Source organism: Chionomys nivalis, chromosome 25 (assembly GCF_950005125.1).
Source record: "Chionomys nivalis chromosome 25, mChiNiv1.1, whole genome shotgun sequence".
Taxonomy (NCBI): Eukaryota; Metazoa; Chordata; class Mammalia; order Rodentia; family Cricetidae; genus Chionomys; species Chionomys nivalis.
Window position 1 is genome coordinate 15514351 of NC_080110.1, and position 19124 is coordinate 15533474.

Consider the following 19124-nt stretch of genomic DNA (forward strand, 5'->3'; position numbering starts at 1 on the left):
GACAAATATAGAAAGTTGTCATAAGAGAGAGGAGCTACATTAAGGGGCAATCTCTAAAAGAGGGCAGTCCTTTTGAGGAGGTGGCAAACCAACTCCATAGAAAAGAGAAAGAGAGAAAGAGAGAGAGAGAGAGAGAGAGAGAGAGAGAGAGAGAGAGATCTGATATTTTCTAACCTTTTAGGTGTAGTTGGAAGCTCATATTGTGACGTAGTTCAGCACTGCATAAGTGACAGGGAGTATCAAGGAGCCAGGTATTAAAAATTGAGTGTTGTCAAGTCACTGAACAGACTGATTCTTAACCTAGGCAGAACTGAGGGATCCATATTTGATTCTTATACCTGTGTCTTAACGGTACTTACACTTGCTTTGACAAAGAAAACTTTCAAAACAGAACAGAAACAAAATGAACATGGAGAAAGAAATGCTGAGAAATAGTCAGTGCCCTGTGTCTAGGATGAAGAACTAGAAAGGGCATCAGATCACATAATGTTCAAGTCTATAGGAGACTTGAGCAAAGTAGAAAAAATGAAACAAAAGTCAAACTGTTTTTCTACTACAATTCCTAATCAATCAAACAACAAAAACTGCTTGTAATTATCATAGCAGAAAAGTAAATGGGAAAACACAAAGTAAGGACTAATGTCAAATGAAGCAGAAGAGAGACCCGGAACTGAAAATGTGTACAGAAAAAAAAGGAACAAGTTGAAGAGTAAGAGAATGAAGATATAGAGAGGGAGAGGAAAGGAGAGGGAAGAAGAGAAAGGGGGATGGGAGGGAAAAGAAGGAGAAGGGGATGGAAGAGGAGGGAATGGAAGCAAAGGAGAGAGAGAGAGAGAGAGAGAGAGAGAGAGAGATTTTGATACCCATTTTCTTCCAAGGACAAAATATATACCATGTAGCTAATTAAATAAATTATCATTGTTAAAATAAAATTAAAATAAATAAAAACAAAGTAGATGGGATTTGATTGGAATAGGCCAGTGAATTGTTTCAAGCAAGCATTGACAGAGTTTCCTGGTGGTTTTCAGCAAAGAAGGTCCTGCTTGCAACAGTTAGGCTATAAACATACTAAAATAAAAAAAAAAGATTGTACTGTGACTCATTGATGAATACTCTTGTAGGCATTCTCAGACACTTGATAGAGAAAATGAAAGAAACAATGGTTGTTCAGGTACTGCCGCATCGTTGTTAAAATTTCATGATATCTCTTGTGCTTTCCTTCAGAATGAATACCCCTTATATGCTCAGGCTATGAAGGGATAGTACAAAACATCTTCATCCATCCTTTAATCTGTAGCCTCTTAAAAATGTACATACTTTCTTTTATGTGAGTAAGTATTTTGCCTGTGTGCATGTATGTGTACCGTGCACATGCCCACATAGATCATACCTGGACCTCTGGATGATTGTGAGCTGGGATGTTGGTCCTAAAAATGGAACCTGGGTCCTCTGCATGGCCAGCAAGTGCTAGTAACTGCTGAGGCACTTTTCCAGTTCATGCTCTAAAATTTTTGTGTGGACACATCCTCATGTCGCACCTTGTATAAATAACCTATAACTAAGAGTATAGCAGACAATGTGTTCCTAACCTTCCTGAGTCCCATTTCTGACACTCGGGGTTTCTTTGTTATAACTGGAAGTAATTAGGGAAGCTCTGTTTGTGGCAGGAATATTATTCTGTTTCTCTCTTTTAAAGGCACACCTCTCTATCTGTCTCTCTCTGTCTCTGTGTTTCTCTCTCTCTCTCTGTCTCTCTCTCTGTGTGTGTGTGTTTGTTGGAGAGGAAGGGGAAGGTTTATTTCAGCTTACAGTCAGAGTCCATCATGAAGGAAATTCAGGGGAATATTTTGGGCAGGCCCTGAAAGCATGAACCGAAGCAAAGACAATAGAGGAACACTGCTTATGAGCTTGCACCTGTCTTGTTCAGCTTGCTTCTTTGTACAACCCAGGACCACCCAGTTGTAAGCATTGCCCACAGTGGTCTGGGCCCTTCCTTAATGAATTTTGTTTTCTATGCTCCTAAAGTAATTATTTTACATTGAAAGAGAGAGAGAGAGAGAGAGAGAGAGAGAGAGAGAGAGAATAAATGTCCAGCAAATTAACATAAAACACATCTCTTTTCTGTTATTTTCAATCATCTCCGAATATGAACACAATTAATTTTCTGACATAGTAATCCATAATGAAACACGATTTCTAGAGAAAACGCCGTCTGAACACCTGATTATCTCAGGACCATGGATGTTTCCACAGAATTAGAATGTAATTAGGTCTAGGTTTGGCCAAACTTGGGAGAAGGATTTGAGGATCTGCTAGGACGTAATTAATGTCTAATTGTTGGTAATTATGTTGTTTAGCTTCATGCACAACCCAATTTATTTTATTTTTGCAGGAGAGCCCATGTCAATTATACTCTGGCCACAACTGTCAAGGCTATCAACAAATTAAATACTGATTGTTAGGGCTGCATGATAATGGCCTCTGAACAATTTGCATAAAGTAAGCAGGCTCTTAAGCGAGAAAAAAAAAAAAAGTCTGTGCTGAATGTTGTATCTCCCTTGTCACTTCTAATTACCCCCTAATAGCTAGCCTGGCCAGAATTTAATGCACACACTGGAGATGGATAGGCATATGAATACCACAGACGTATTTCTTACTCTTGTTTAAAATATTGAGGGACGATTTAAAATTCTTACGGCCTGAGAGAAAATTGAACAAGATTTGGCATGTAAACCTCTCTCAGTCTACAGTTGCTCATCATTTGCATTACTGCAGCTGAACTGAACCTTTCCTGTTTCCCTGCTGCTGCTTTGTTTTCCTGTAAATTCCTCAGCTCATTGCAGCTGTGGCAATGCAAAATGAAAAACGGGCCTATAAAGTTCTGATTGTTTTATTGATTAAATATTTCTTCTCATAAAGTGCTCCTTAAAGTAGAAAATAATTTAACATCTCCAAGGACTGGTTTTACAGTTTAACCTATGAATATTTTTAAAGTTCTTGTTGCAGAGACAACTTCAATAACTTTGAATATGTGAAACAAAGCATGAGATCTCTAGTAAACCCCTATCATGATGCTCATTAGGCCCCTTTAGCTGAGACCATACAGCAAAGATATGTCACTGGAAATACATTACAGGTTACAGTGGTGATTTAGGATACTGAGTCTCCGATGGAATGATTCCTCAGAGCGAAGGCATTCGGGTGTAATTCATTGGAACAATAGCTCTTAGTGCTATACAGTACATCACGAGGATGACAACTTTGTGATGGAATGCAATTCATAATCCCCTCAGTCAGACACTCCAATTTTTCCCTGACCCAAGGAACATTTCGTCTCTATTTTAATAATAGTACCATTACTCTTCTTTTGGTAGTAAATAGATATAAGAGCTACACTTGAGGGCATAGGCAGCGGTGTGGTTTTGATTAAGGAAAGTATCCGCAGCACTGTACAGAGCCTTCCTGGTAAAAGAAATACTTGGCTTGGTGAACCAGAAAAACATTCATTTGTTTATCAGCATTCAATTCCTAAGAAAAATCAAAAAAACAAATATGAAATACTCATTTATAGATAGACAGTACCTTAATATCGTGTGTTAAAGTCAAAAAGAAAATGTGAGTTAGAAGGCACGCTTTGGGCTGAGTTATGTCAAACAGTTTTTGCTCACACTCATTTACTCTTGCCTTAGCGGTGTCTTCAGGATGATATAGGCCAGTTTGCTGATCTGCAACCCCAGAATAGAGCTCTATTAAGATCTTCATTTATTCGACTGGAATTTATTGACATAAATTATGCGTGAGATAGAGGTAGGGTTCGCAATGGAGTGGTAAACATGTTTCCTTGGCTAAAAAGAGCATCCTGAAAGTGAACCACATCATGATCACAATGAGATCCCAATCCTACTTGGCTTCACCTTCCTTCCACCAGCTCCTGTTGCTATTTATCTTGATCCAGAATATTATCTACCTGTTAACAAGGCATGGTTAGTGCTTAAAGTTCTGCAAACAATAATTTTTATCTTCTTCATTTCTTATCTCTATTTGTTCCTACCATGGTTTTAAAATGTTCTATATACAAAAATGAATATTTCATATTTGTATTCTTGATTTTTCTTAGCAAATGAATGCTGATAAACTGAACTAAACTAAAAACTCCAGAGGACCCTAATGACATAGTCTTTTAACCTCAGCTACTTAGGAGGCTGAGACAAGAAAATCACAGACACAAGCCCAGCCTTGGATATAGAGTGAGTTCAAGGTAGTTTAAGCAATTTAGTATTGTTGGGAGCAGTGAACGCCCAGATCCTGAATTTCTTTTGTTTGTTTTTTTTTTTTTTTGGTTTTTCGAGACAGGGTTTCTCTGTAGCTTTGGTGCCTGTCCTGGAACTAGCTCTTGTAGACCAGGCTGGCCTCGAACTCCCAGAGATCCGCCTGCCTCTGCCTCCCGAGTGCTGGGATTAAAGGCGTGCGCCGGATCCTGAATTTCTTGTAAACAACTTGTTTTCCCCTGATCTGAGTGCCTACAGCTGCTCTGAGCACGAGACTCTCAGGAGTTCCTGATGGCAGGGGAATGGTTTCTGGTGCTTTTGGCTGGGGCGTGGCTATCCCTATATAAGCTGCTCCTGAACACAGTAAAGGGGGCATTCTTGGGCCATTCTGGCATCAATGAAGACCCGTGTCTCTCTCTGTCTCTGAATCTTTGTGAGTTTCAATCTCCAGCCCCTTACTGGGTTCACGAACTGTATGGCGGCGCCAAGAGCGCAGACAAGCCTCGTGAGTCCCATAGTATGATCTTGTCCCAAGGAGGGGACAAGGAGAGTCTCATTATAGAGAAAAACTTCAAATGTGTAAAGTGATGATATTTTTCCTGAGAGAGGGATTTCCTTATCTTTGCTACCCCCCCAAAAATATCCTAAGTATAAATTTTCTCCCCTTTTCCATCTATTTATTTTTATTTCTCCCATAGCAACTTATCTGTACCTGTATTAGAATTTCTTTGACTATTCTTTGTGAGTTTCCCTCCTGTTTTGGATACCCATGTCCCATTATAAATTGGTTTTACCTAGGAAATCTCTACCCTTAATGATGACCTTGATGTATGGTGATTTTTATGAGTGAATGATAGTAGTGGAGATACTTCTTAAGCTACATCACTTGTGAATTATACTATTATCCTGCTTTGCTATGCATAAATATAGGTACTTACATTTGTATGCAGAAAGTGCCTCTCTTCAGAAATGGGGTGATAACTATATTAGATCAAGATGTTTAAGGGTATATCACTGACTGGACACTTTAATGAACAGAATTCACATATGTATATAAATTTTATATTATATAACATATAAAATTCAAAACCTATATTATATATATACATTGTATATTTATATTATATAATGTATATTCTGTTCATTGAAGTATCCAGTCAGTGATAAACCCTTAAACATATATTTTTCTGGAGAACAGAGTAGCCTACAAACTTAGTTTCCTGTGAGAACCCTTCTTGGTTTTTAGAAAGGATATTTTTCTCATGTTCTCACAAGAACCTTTGTTTTGTGCTTCAGTGGAGAGGAAATATGCACTCTGATGTCTTGCAATCATGGAAAGAACTTGTATACATGTGGGAAAGTCCTCTTAAAGGGGATATGGAGAAACAACCAGCTCTTCACGACGCAGGGAGGAGACCTCATTTCTCACCTATGAATCTTGACTACATTGGCTGGATTTTCTTTATTTACTGTGTTTGGTCCTACTTTCTCTCTTAAGCATTTCTAGCATGGCTTTAAGGTTTCATGGTGACATCATCACCCGAACTGCAAACATAAAATATAGCTGTCACTAGCTGATCTTAAATTCCAGTTACTTGTTGAAACAATAGCATCATTCCTCTGGGTGGTGGTGGCGGCATATGCTTTTAAACCCAGAACTTGTTGGGTAAAGGCAGACAGATCTCTGAGTTCAAGTACAACATGTTTGATAAAACAACTTCCAGGACAGTCAGGGATACACAGAGAAACCCTATTTCAAAAACTTTAGGCAAGCAAATAAGCAAATGAGAAAAAAAAAAAACCACCACCACCAACAACAACAACAAAAAAAAAAAAAAAAAAAAAAACCACAAAACAAACAGACAAAAACAAACCAAAAACAGAGAATCCTTCTAGCTTAACATAAAAAGTATGTCACTGAAGGAATAGATTGCAGCCATCGGAAAGGTCACAGAATCAGAAACAACTTATGCTTCTACATGTGAGCATTGTTCAGAACCTGTGAACGGAGACTGCTTGTTCTTTTTCTGGTTGCTGACACTTGAATAATCACCTAGAAACCGTATTAATTACAATACTACTTGGCCTATTAGCTCAGGATTCTTACTAGCTAACTCTTACATCTTACATTAACCTATTTCTTTTAACTTGTGTATTACGGTGAGCCTGTGGCCTACAGGTAAGGCTCCAGTGTCTGTCTCCTATGGCAGCTACATGGCTTCTCCCTGACTCTGCCTATGCTCTCTTTTTTTTCTCTGTTTGGATTTCCCTGCCTGGCTTTACTCTGCTAAGGTATTGACCAAAGAAGCTTTATTCATTATCTAGCAGAAGGACATCCCATGTCAAAAACCTGATAGGAAACCACCACCTTGGATCAAGGATTCTAGTAACAGACTTTTATTGGAGAAACTTAAAACAAATTTAAATTTTTTGAAGGCCCACTCAATTGGCCTCAGAGATTAGAGAGACTTCCAGTTTAAGAAGTTCCACTAGCAGGTATGTCTTAGAAACACACACCTTTTTGCCACTTGAATTGTAATATCTTTTTGATTTAAATTACATGCTTTTAGTTATGATCCTCTCAAACTTAAATAGCTTTTTTTTTCCTTTATGACTGAAAAGTTGAATTTAAATGATAGGTGTAGGTGGTAATTGGTGAAATGCATTTTATAGTACATCTCAGAGAATTAGGGGGCATCCAAAGAGGCAATCACTAAACCCTTTTCCCACTGCTAATGGAAAAATGTTCGGCTTATAGCTGGTCCTTAAAATGTTGAGTAAAACTGTCAATTATAACTGTTAACAGCCATCCATAGTCTTCACTGTATTTTACACAGAGATATGGAAGAATATATGTGGCATAAAGTTATGATCAGCATTTGAAATCGGGAAATCTTCTGTTAAACATTTCAGTGTTCAGCTTTTAATTATCACTCAATTTAGTTTGAAGAAAATTCCTATCAGTAGACATTAGTATTTGAACTTCATTTTCTTTTTCTTAATATTGCTTGATAAAAATCTATCTCAATAAGATTTGTTTCTATGTAAGAAAGTCATTTCTTTGAAAACTTTATTTGTTGTATGTTATAATCAGATTGTACAAATACTCACTAACTATATGTGACTTACAAAAAGCTGTGCTTAAACTTACCACAGGTATTCTTATATGATGCTTATCACAATGGTTGAAGAAGGCACAGCATCAATAACAAAGCAGAGAAATATTTACTCTTTGGTTGAATGGTGGAAGATAGGGACTACAAGGACATGTATATTTGTGATGAAAACTGATCAGAAGTATGTGTGTTTGTATATGAGTAAAAATTGACTTTCCAATTCCATGTACATAGTATGCACTGACTCTGTCATGTACTTTCTGTCTGCTATAAATGAGCTTGCACAAAGCACATATATAACTGACTTCATCAATTATGAAGGTTATGAGGGGGGTGTTTTCCAGAAATATGAGGTAAAGGCAAAATTTGTGAAAATTGAGGAAAATACAGTATAAACAATTGGAGCAGTCAATGAAAGCCCTGATCGATTTTTAAGGTACCCTCCCCCAGCAATATCAACAGTAGAAATGTCATTGTGGTAGTAGCATTTAAAATGAGTAAAAAGAAGAAAGCATGTACAAAAGCCCGGGAGATAGTTAAGGAATTGAGGTGCAGTGTCATCACAGCTTGGGATGGAGAAGTTAGACCATAAAAAATTCAGAGACAATGTTAGATTTCCAAAATTCATATGGCAATCATTAAGAAGCCATTATATAATTGAAAAACTGAATAAGTTACTTAATTGAGTTTGTGTTTGTAAAGAGTTACATGACAACAGATAAGGAATGTAGCAGACCCAAACAGAAGGTTCTTGATATAAATGAAACCCTAGTAATTCTTATAATTTAGAGACTGGTTATGAATATGAAAGTAGTGTAAACATTTGGAATATTTTTATACCCTCTTGCTAAACCAAAGTTTTATATGTTAGGCATCTAATATTTCTACTTTTGATATTTGAAGAAATCTTAGACTTACATCAGAAGATATATATATATATATATATATATATATGTATATATACATGTGTGTGTGTTAATTTGTAAAGAATCATAAGTTACCAAATATGTCATCATAAGAATATATAAATAAGTTGCAACTTTCCCCAGAATTTGAAATGATAATAAAATTATATTATGTTTACATTATGAAATAATTCATAACTTTAAAATTTTAAACATCATAACTTTAATTGACCTAAATAAAGACCCAGGACATAATTGTTGTGTCAACAGAAGAAAATCATAGAACATTATGAATACTATTATCTTTTATTTATATTTTAAGTGCAAAACAAGTGAACAAGACAATTTAGAAATGCAGAAAAAATGATGAATTTTAAGTAGTTCTAGGAAATAAGTGATAAAAATATAAGCAAAAGAAAATTCTCATTATCTGGCTCAAGACAGAATTGAATAGGGTAATGGTGAAGAGTACAGTACATTTTTTATACTAGATGTACATAAATAAATATTTTAGTATTTATGGTTTATATTTCATATAATTTTGTAATGTTTATGATTGACACATAATTAATTGCAAATAAACTTTGAACATAAAATTATAAATTCAAGCCTGCCATTTTAAATATTATTAATACAATCTCATAAATGTAACCAGTTAGTTATGCTAAAAGCAAGACCTGAAGACAAAGGAAGAAAAAGTTTAAAGTGACCCTAAAAGGCTGTGGAATTTTTGAGCAGCCTTGAAAACTTCGTCGTAGATTTTTCTCCCGAAATCCATAGACAAATGACATTACTTCTGTCCATTATTCTCGGTACCTTTCTATGTTGTTCTTTGAGAGTATTACTCAAGAATTTTAAAAATCCAGATGACTGAAGTCAGCCAAATAAGAATACTTATAATCCTCTGTCCAAGTTTGAACATCCCTTTAGTGTCATCATGTATATTTTGTTCATAACAAAGGATATGACTAATAATTCCCTTGCTAATTTTACTCCAGAGAACACTGCTGTGGTATAAATATGTCCCACAAAGATTGTGGATTGGGAACCTAGTCCCAGTATTTACGTGTTAATGTTTGGAGCTTAGGCATTTGGTGTGTAATTAGTGTTGTATTAAGTCATTTATCCAAATGATAGAATATATGATAGTATGAGAAAACAAAGAGATACTCAAGATTGTATGTTTATTCTTATTCTTTTGCCACAAGGTATCTCAGGTCATCTAACGTCATCATAGTAGAGCACACACCAGATGTAGCCTCGTAGGTATTATAATTTTCAGTCACCAGAACTGTAATACATAAATATTTGTTTGTCATAAGTAGGCCAGGCTCAGGCATCCTGTTACAACAAAAAAATTAGTTGGTTTATATTTATTAGGTGATACATAAAATGGAAAATTGGAATTGAGTTAAATCATTATTTCTTTTTGAGCACTGTTATCTTTTTCAGACATTCAAATGCTAATTGTAGGTTGTAGATATTTTCTGTAAATCTCAAAGTAAATTCTAACCTAGTGAAAAACTTATGACATTAGATAGAGATAGCTGAAAATTTATATGGATGACATATAGAGTGGCTGAGAAAATGATTCGAGGCTGAGTACTTAAGAAGTCACATACTTTTATATTGGGAGAAGAAGGAAAAGTTGACAGGGATAATGACAAAGAAAAGCCAGAAATTATGTGGGAGATGGAAGTGAGTAGCATCTTGGGTCATACCTTGGGAAGCAGAAAATGTCTTAAGAATTCATGTTTTCTTTGTTTGAAACACGTTACTCGAGAAATGATTGAAGAAGTAGGTAAGAGGGAGAAATAAAACAAGAGTGTAGCTTTAAGAAAAGCCCCAGTAACACTCTTGGTTTCTTATGCACAGTCTGAAGTTAAAAATTGATCCTGACAACTGTCTCTGATAAATAAGATTGGATGGATTTTGATAGCTCTCCTAGCAGGACAAGATCGACTTTTCATACTTATTGGAGTTGAGACCCTTTTCTTTTCTCTGAAAAGGGGGTGAGTGTTGTCTGCAGATAGGCCTGAAAATTCCACTACAGGTTCCAAGAATCCAGAATCAGAGGAAGTAATCGGATAATGCAGAAATGAAATGTTTACTATGTTCAAAGAATCAAAAAGTACCTGCTAAAGATGGCATCATAGCATCCAAAGAGAGTTTTTCAGTATGCTCAGTTTGGTCAAGTATTCATAAGAGTTTAAGGTAGGTTGAGAACTGACAATGATGAATTAGAATAAATATACTTGATTAAAGATGGCAATGGTTATATGACAAATGATAATTTATAAGAACTTGAACTTTGTCCTTTATGCTGGAAGAAATCAATGAATAGTTTTAAGAAGGAGCCTGACAAATCTTATTGGCAATTATCTCAGTGAAGACAATATAATGACAGATGATGATACTTTATCAAAACCTGTGAAGATAGTGAAGATATAAAAATAACAGGGAGGCATAGTAAATGCTTTTAGAATTAAGAAAAGGACTAAGGTTTCTTTCTCTTTTATTTAAGAAGTACTTGTTCATAAAGTAAATAAGAAATGTGTCCAAAGAAAAAGGAAGATATTATAATAAATACCAATAGACCTTTATATTTACAAAAATATAAACAAGTTGCTGATTTAATAGAATAATAAAAAGGCTGATGAATATGCACCAATTCAACTTTTAAAGGAGAAATCAGTTGTCTAGGTTCTTTCCAAAATACCAGACAGCAAAATTATGAAAGCATATAATATTGTCAGTCAGTTATCTTGTGAAACAGCTTAATGAGTCAAATCATTTCCTATGTAAGCATGAGATTCTTCTGAGTTGAAACCTCTGCCCTCCTACAAAACTCTACATATGGCTTCATGCTCCTGTAACCCCTGATGTGGGAGTCAGAGTCAGTTAATAGGAATTTGATGACCCACCAGTGTAGCTAAAATTGCTACCTTCTAGTTCAGTGAGAGACCCTCTCTTCAGATAGCAATGGGAAGAACTATAGAAGGGGACATATGACAAAGGTTCCACATTCATGTACATCTCTGTGTCTATATAATCTAATATATAATATATATATTATATAGAATATAGAACTTGAAATTGATATATGTCAACATCTGCATGATATTTAAATGTCATTAGATCAAGGAGAATACAGCATTTTGACGGAGCCAGAATCTGATCAGTTTTATAGTAAAAACATAAATCAAAGCAATATGTTGTTATCTAACAGTCTTTAAACATGTGAAGCAAAGGACACCTTCATGGGTAAGGAAGTTTCCTTTCCAAAATTCCGCTGAATACTCCATTGTAGAGTAGCCTGCTATTAGATCTCTGCCTGTGACAAATGGCTCTCAGCCACTGTCTCTCCACTGTCTATCTTCCCAACCTTGGACATCAGCATTCTTCTTTGAATGCATTAGTCATTCATGAATAATGACATAAAAGCTTAGCAATGCTCCAGACAGAGAGCCTTCTATTATACTTTCCTAACAGCCATTAATATCCATAACACTCAGCAGTTTTCTAATTTTCTTTTATAAAGGATGAGCTATAACTGTGTGACAGAGTAGTATGAAGTCCAAAACTACTACCGATTTCATTAGAGAATGTGAGAAAAGAAAGAAAGTGGAAAAGAACGGGCTATACCACTATTCGTCACAAGAAACTGTGGTTTAAAAAAAGACAAGGGAGTGATAATTGTATCTGAAGTACAAAATACAACGGAATGCATGTCATTTCAAAAAACAATTTGTTTGTCCTTATAAATATCTTAGATAAAGAATTTCTATGCTAGGTAATAATATTGGCTTCCTTTGTTTCTAGGGGGAACAGCATCAAATTGATCTCCTGCTTGCTATGAACTCTCAGTAAACTGCCAAGTTCTATCAATGGTTTAGAAGACAAAGCAAGTAGAAGCATCTCCATTTACAAGTAAGGAGACTAGAAGTATTTTCAAAAATAAAATGCTTTACATGAAGGATAACTAATTCTCTGGGGAAGGTCATTTCTCCCGCTCTCATCATTCTCTCGTTCCCTTTCTTCTTTGTCTAAGCTGAGGACCCATGAGCTTCCCCTTTTCATGTTAGCTCCTCCATCAGTACATCATTGTTTAAACTTATTTAAACAGCCATGTTGATGCAGTTTTGTGGGCATATCCTCTATGTTATTTCCAGGAGGTACAAACTAACACCATCTTGACTATGCCTCTGGCTCTTCCCAATGTTTCTTTCTTCTTCTTCAGTGATCCCTGAGACTTAGGTGCAGGAATCATGTTATAGGAAACAGAAGGAAGACTGTCATTTGGACTTTGGTCAGAATTCTTTTTATTAGTTAAATTACAGAGACCAAGTCAAAGATTATGGAGTTTTCTAAAGAGAAAAGGAGAAAAAGAGAATCTGTGCAGTCTACAAAAGCAGTGAACTGATTGAAGCCTGTATTTCTTTTTGTTGGTATAGATTAATACCATTATAGCATGAGTTTATTTAATAACAATGTAAACAATTTTGATATTTTATGACAACATGTTCAAGTAATAGTTCATGTCAGCATACTTTTAAAACATGCTTGTTATGAGCTTCATGGTCAAAGTTACTTTCTGAGTTCACAAAATGAAAAAGAATATGTCATTTGAAAAGTAGAACTCAGATGAAAGGTTAAAAGTAAATAATGGAACAAGAATGGTTACACTGGGTTAGGAAAACACAGCATAGGTAGAGGAGGAATACGGAACTGGATAATAACACTAAAGTCCCCTCAAAAAAGATATATAGATACTTACTGCCATAGAAGCATAGAACCTTGCTAAAGGAAATAAATAAGAATAAAAGAGATTGATATATGGTGACTAGTGTGTGTTGTACAGGAAGCCAAGACAAAAAAGTTTTGCAGAGTACGTTTGAGTGCCGCCTAGACTGAAAACTGGCTTCTAACTTACCCGTCCACTGATGATGGGACACAGTTGTTTCCCTAAAGAAACCTTAGCAGCCATTTGATCAACATGGTTTAATATCAAAGATGTGCCTACCCAGTAACTTTTCTAACGTGCTTTTATTTCTTTTGAATTTCCAATATTGACAAAATTATATTAAAAATAATGTAATATTGTCTTCTTCTTACTTGAGTTTCTTGTTCCATAGAACATATTTTCCATTGTTTTTAAAGAACTATAAAACTTTGCCTGGTACACGAAAGCTTTAGCATTTTTTCAATGTTGATGGTCCTGTTTTTAAAACACATACATGCACAGTAAGAGAATCATGGTGTCTTCAATTATTCCTACTATATATTGCTGATTTTACTATTCCACCCAGCAGCAAGCATCTCCTTCAAGATTAATTGGAAGCCTAATGAAACCACTGTGAGCAACTAGATCATCTGCAGTGTTGATATTTCTCTAGCATAATGTTTACTTTCTCCATTTATATAATTAACTTTGATGAAACGCTTGTGCAGTAATGCGGAGATGTTATGGATTAATTACTTATTTAATAGCCAAAATGAAATGTGTCATGTAAATTTTAAATACACCAATTAGGACTTTTTGCCTTGCTGCACTTACAATAAAATTGTAAGCTAGGAATGATCACATAGGCTAGTACATACTATTGAATACATAATAGCAAGAACATAATTTCAGTAGGTTTAGTAGATTTTGATTAGTCAGGATTTTGAACAGAAGAAACAAAGAGTGAATATATTTCTACAGTGAAATGTGGTATTATTTTTGCATAAAGGCATGTTTTGATATTTTAGTAATGATAATATAAATTATGAAAACTTTACATTCTGCAGTAATTTCACAATTGTGAGATCCTAAATTTTCAAAATAAGTGCAAACTATTTAAAAAAAAATGTCGCTGATTTTCTGGCAAAAGCATACGACCCCATAATCTTAAAATCAGAGACAGTTTTGAGTCTTAAGTGTATTTTTTTTTTGTTTTTTGGGTTTTTTTTGTACATATTCAAAAAATTTAAGTCAGGAAAGAACCAAAAATAAGAAAATTACTACACATTTCATATGTGCATTTTCTTTGCTTTTAACAAAATACAGTTAAAAAAATTGAAATGAACAATTTGTATAAACTTGGGCAAAGCATCCACATCAACAACCTAGACAAATCAGTCATGCGTTTATCAGACTTAAATACGGCTTGCTTTTATTCAAAGGTTGTATATGAAAAGTATGACGCAGATAATGGTATTATTGCTATCGTGAAATTATTGTAACCCTGCCTGTGACATTTCCCTAAACTCTGGTTTGTGCCTTTCCAACTTTTTATTAAAACAATTCTTAATGTGAATGGAAATTTGCCAAACATCTAAGATAATAGCATTTAGAGAAATTCCTAAAAGAGTGTAGCAATACGTGTCATTAAATAAATTATACCTAAAAATTTATCTTTTATAAGAATACTCTAAGTCTGTGAATAGGTCTTCTCTTTGAGGTTTCTGGGTTCCATCCTCTCTTAAGCACTGTGGATACAAAGGAGAGGGAAGGAAAGTTTCAGACCCACTTTGCTGAATAGGAGTCCTACTGAAAGTGAAATTTTCCTTTAATATTCTATATCTCCTTTGCCTACCAATTCTGTTCCTGTCTCTTAAACGGTAAAACTGTGTAGCTTCATTGAGTAAATTTGATCTTCTTGAATTCCATTAAAGGAGCTTATTTCATAATCACCTCATTTTGCAGTGAATAGCAGAAAACGAGTTCAGTTTCATCACTAAAAGTGTCTTTTCTATTCATAACAGACAACCGTTTTAGAATGGTATATTAACATTTTATATCTATATAAGTTCTTATGAAAATGTACAAGTGTTCCCAAAGGCATATAACAAGATTATATTGCTTCCTAGTTATTTACTCTTTTAGTAACTTTGCCAGTATGAAGAGAATATATTTATTTAGTATGCTTTCATTTTAGTTCATGTAAGTTTTCATGCAGGCCTTTGCTTTTCCTCAAACTGCAGGTAAACTATCCTTTAAATATTGAGGTATAGAGATTTATCTGATTTAAAACTATAAAACTTTGTGCCGGGCGGTGGTGGCGCACGCCTTTAATCCCAGCACTCGGGAGGCAGAGGCAGGCAGATCTCTGGGAGTTCGAGACCAGCCTGGTCTACAGAGCTAGTTCCAGGACAGGCTCCGTAGCTACAGAGAAACCCTGTCTTGAAAAACCAAAAAAAAAAAAAAAAAAAAAAAACTATAAAACTTTGTTTTATAAATATTCACATGGAACGGTCTGAACTTGGCATTCAACTTTAACAATGGCTCAGCGAGCACACTGATGTTGGCACAATGACTGTGCACACCACTACAAGGAGACTCCTGTCTTTTATATGTCCCTGGTAGCAAGCTAACCTTAGTATAACCCCATTCCAATAGCACTGTGAAGTCCAAGATAAAGAAAGGCTGGGAATTGGGGGATGCACAGAATCGATGAGTAATTCCTCCTCAATAGGTACTTCCCAATAGCCTGTGACATGTGTCTGCCGGGTCTAGAGCATGCTTTTCTTGCCATTTATGGTTTTCTCATCTTGTTCTTTGCAAAGTCTTAAGATTAGTACTAGACATTCCTAATTCCTGGAGCCAAAGATACTGATTTTTTTGTTCTTTATCCCAAACACAACTTAATCAATTTTTAAAAAACTTGCCATAATACAGAACTAAAGTATAGAAATCAGGTGCGTCCTTTTAGGAAATGACTAGTAATACTTATAAGGGGGGAGGGGGAGGGGATGGGAGGAGGGGAGGAGGTGGAAATTTTTAATAAATAAATAAATTTTAAAAAAATACTTAAGAAGTCTTTGCTTGCATTGTGTCTGTTATAATGATTGCTTCTTGTTGCTACAGTTTATTCTTTTTGAATCTCTTTGTCTTACATTGCAAGATTGCCAATTTTGCTTCTGTTCAGTTCATTATTGTTTTTTGATTACACAATATCTTCCCCCATTCTTTTATGGTCCAATGTTTATTATTTCCTACTTCCTCCAGTTTTTACTTGGGGTTTTTCTTACTTTTCTAGTTTTAATAATTATATCTTTACTTTGTTTATCTTTGTTAAAAAAATATTAGATTTAAAAAAAATACCAATCCAAATCCCCATTCCCTCCACACACCATCCCATTCCACCCTCATCTAATTCTAAGATGGGTAAGGCACATTGCTTTGAAGAAGATTCAAGACCCTCCCTACCTCCCTACTTGAGCAAGGTATACATCCAAAGAGAATAGGATCCCAAAAGCCAATACCATGCAATAGAGTACAATGTAAATGATTGTTGGGATCCTATAGTCTCAACTAGATAATACTGGTGCCACTGTCAGTGGCCCCTCAGTCTGCCCCAGCTATATACCTGTCAACCACATCCAGAGGAACTAGTTTGTTTATCTTAAATCTGTCTTTTTTCCAATATAGGTCTGAGGTGGTTTAAATGAAAATGGGCCTCATACGTTTACATGTTTGAATCCTTGGTCTCCATTCAGTGGTTTGGGTAGGACTATGAGGTATAGCCTTTTTGGAAGTAGTGTGTCACTGTAGGTGAGCTTTCTGATGTAAAAACTGCACAACATAACCAGTTAGCTCTCTCTGCATCCTACTTGCCCATAAAGATGCCGATTCTAAACTCCTGCTTCAGAATCATGCTTGTCTGGCCATGTTTGTCTGGTTACAATGATGCTAATGTGAACTAACACTGGAACTTTGAACACAAAGTTAAATTCCTTGTTATATCTTATGTTGTTTATGGTGTTTTGTCACAGCAGCAGAAAAGCAACTCAAACAAAGCCCTTCAAAGCCACCATCTTAGTTTTGTTGTTGATGTTTTGTTGTTTCTAATGAACTATTCTGTGGATGTTTTCATTCAATAAAAGAGGAACATTGGAAAGTATACAAATAAATGAACACTAAATTTTCTTCTCAGTAATGAATGCAGTGATCTATTTGCTTGCCTGGAAATGATAAGGTCTGATGTACGATATTTTTGACTAAAATAAAGCTGTTCTTGTGAGAAACAGAGCCATAAATGTCATTGCAGAGTATATAGTCACAGGAAAATTAGTTCAAAATAAAGCATGAAGTTATTTCTCTAGAGATGGTTCAGTGGATAAAAGCACTGCCTGCTCTTCCAAAGGTCCTTAGTTCAATTCTCAGCAGCCACATGGTGGCTCACAGCCATCTGTAATGTCATCCAGTGCCCTCTTGAAGAGACCAGGTCAGTTGTCCTCATCAACTTAGACCCTTAAAGCTAATACAGACAAGTTCAACAGAACCGCCATTTACAGGCTGTCCATGCATGCTTCAGCATTGCCAGGGCATACATTCCATTTCAAATTTTAGAAGGTTTAATCATCCTATTATCTTGTAATTTCTAAACCTGTTCCCCAGTATGCTTTCATGGGCTAAACAAGCCAAGACATGAGTTTTATACAGGAAGACTTGGCAATAGTGTGCCCATTCCCTGCACACTTCTGCTACCATCAATAGACTCCAAAGTCTGACATTCCATTTAGCTTTTCTAGATTTGGCAAGAGATAAAGATCGTTTGGGTCAGTAGTGACCCTTTAATACAGTTCTACATCTTGCAGTGACACCCAACCATAGAATTATTTCATTTGCCTCTGCTATAAATGATAAAGAAATACTCGTGTTTTCTGATAGTTTGGGGCGACCACTATGAAAGGTTGCATCTCACAGGTTGAGGACAACAGTTTTAGGTATTTCTATTAAGTCCTCCTGAAGTGAAAAGATTTCTATATGTCAGCTTACTTAGATGAATATTATACTATATCTCCTAATGTCTTGATGTCAATCTATAAAAATTCACAAACCCCCAAAGCATACAGTTACCATTGTCTCTATGTCCTCCTTTTAACGCATCTAACAGAGAATCCAGGGCACCTTTCTTCATGGAAATCTCATGCCAATCTGTCCATGTGCTTTGATAGAGATCTAATTAACACCTTGGACACCATCAGTGGGGTCCATTTAACTGTCTGAATAGTGAAGATTACAATTCTAGTATCTTAAAATGAGGGCTTTTTTCTATAACCATTTGAGACAGTATATCTCCTTTTCTGGGTTCCATAACATTTGCAGCAAAATTCTGCTGGGCAAAGATTCAGAATTAATCTTAAGGAACTTGACAACAGTGTCAGATATTCCATTTTAGGGAGGAAACATTGCAAAGCCTTATTGAGTTAATGGCATAAAGGTAAAATAGTCTTTATTCCACAGAGACCTTTAGAGAAGACACGTGAAAAGCAATTTAAAAATTGTCAAAAATTTCATGCCATAGGGGAAAACTAACTATATTAAATATTTATTTATGTTTCTATGAGAGCTCCTATATTTCTAATAAAATTAGTCTAGGGATCCTACTATGTTTGTGATATCTACTTTCATGGATGTTTTCTGCAACCAGAACCAACCTGTCTTGAATTTCAAGTATTAATAAAACTGTCATGTTACTCTGGGTATATAATAACTAAAATAAAACTTCATTTATTAAATGAAGCAGGGAAAGGATATCTCATAACATTTAGCAGGTATTAACTAGAGATACTCTCACGTAATAATCTTCTCTTGGGATTCATAGTAAATACTTTATTGCTAATAATAGTCTCAGAAAAGGTATTTTCCTAGTGGTAATAGAAAATACAAATTTACATAGTAACCATTTAACATGATCTATTTTATATTCTGTGGGCTATTCACTTGTATTTACATGATACAAATTACAACAGAAACAACAAGAAAGGAAGATTTATTTTGTTCATGGCTTCACAGAATTTGGTCTCATGTTGCAAAAACTGTTTGTCTTGTGATGGTTAAGAAACAG

General features: G+C 35.3%; 1 protein-coding gene across 3 annotated transcripts in view; it reads left to right on the top strand.

Moving 5' to 3' along the window:
- The window catches only part of Mgat4c (MGAT4 family member C), a 472208-nt gene that overhangs the window by 381998 nt on the left and 71086 nt on the right, over nucleotides 1-19124 (top strand). For all 3 annotated transcript variants that reach the window (XM_057757830.1, XM_057757831.1, XM_057757832.1), the window contains one exon: nucleotides 12112-12219. The gene's annotated coding sequence lies outside the window, so the exon portion shown is untranslated. The remainder of the gene's footprint in view (nucleotides 1-12111; nucleotides 12220-19124) is intronic.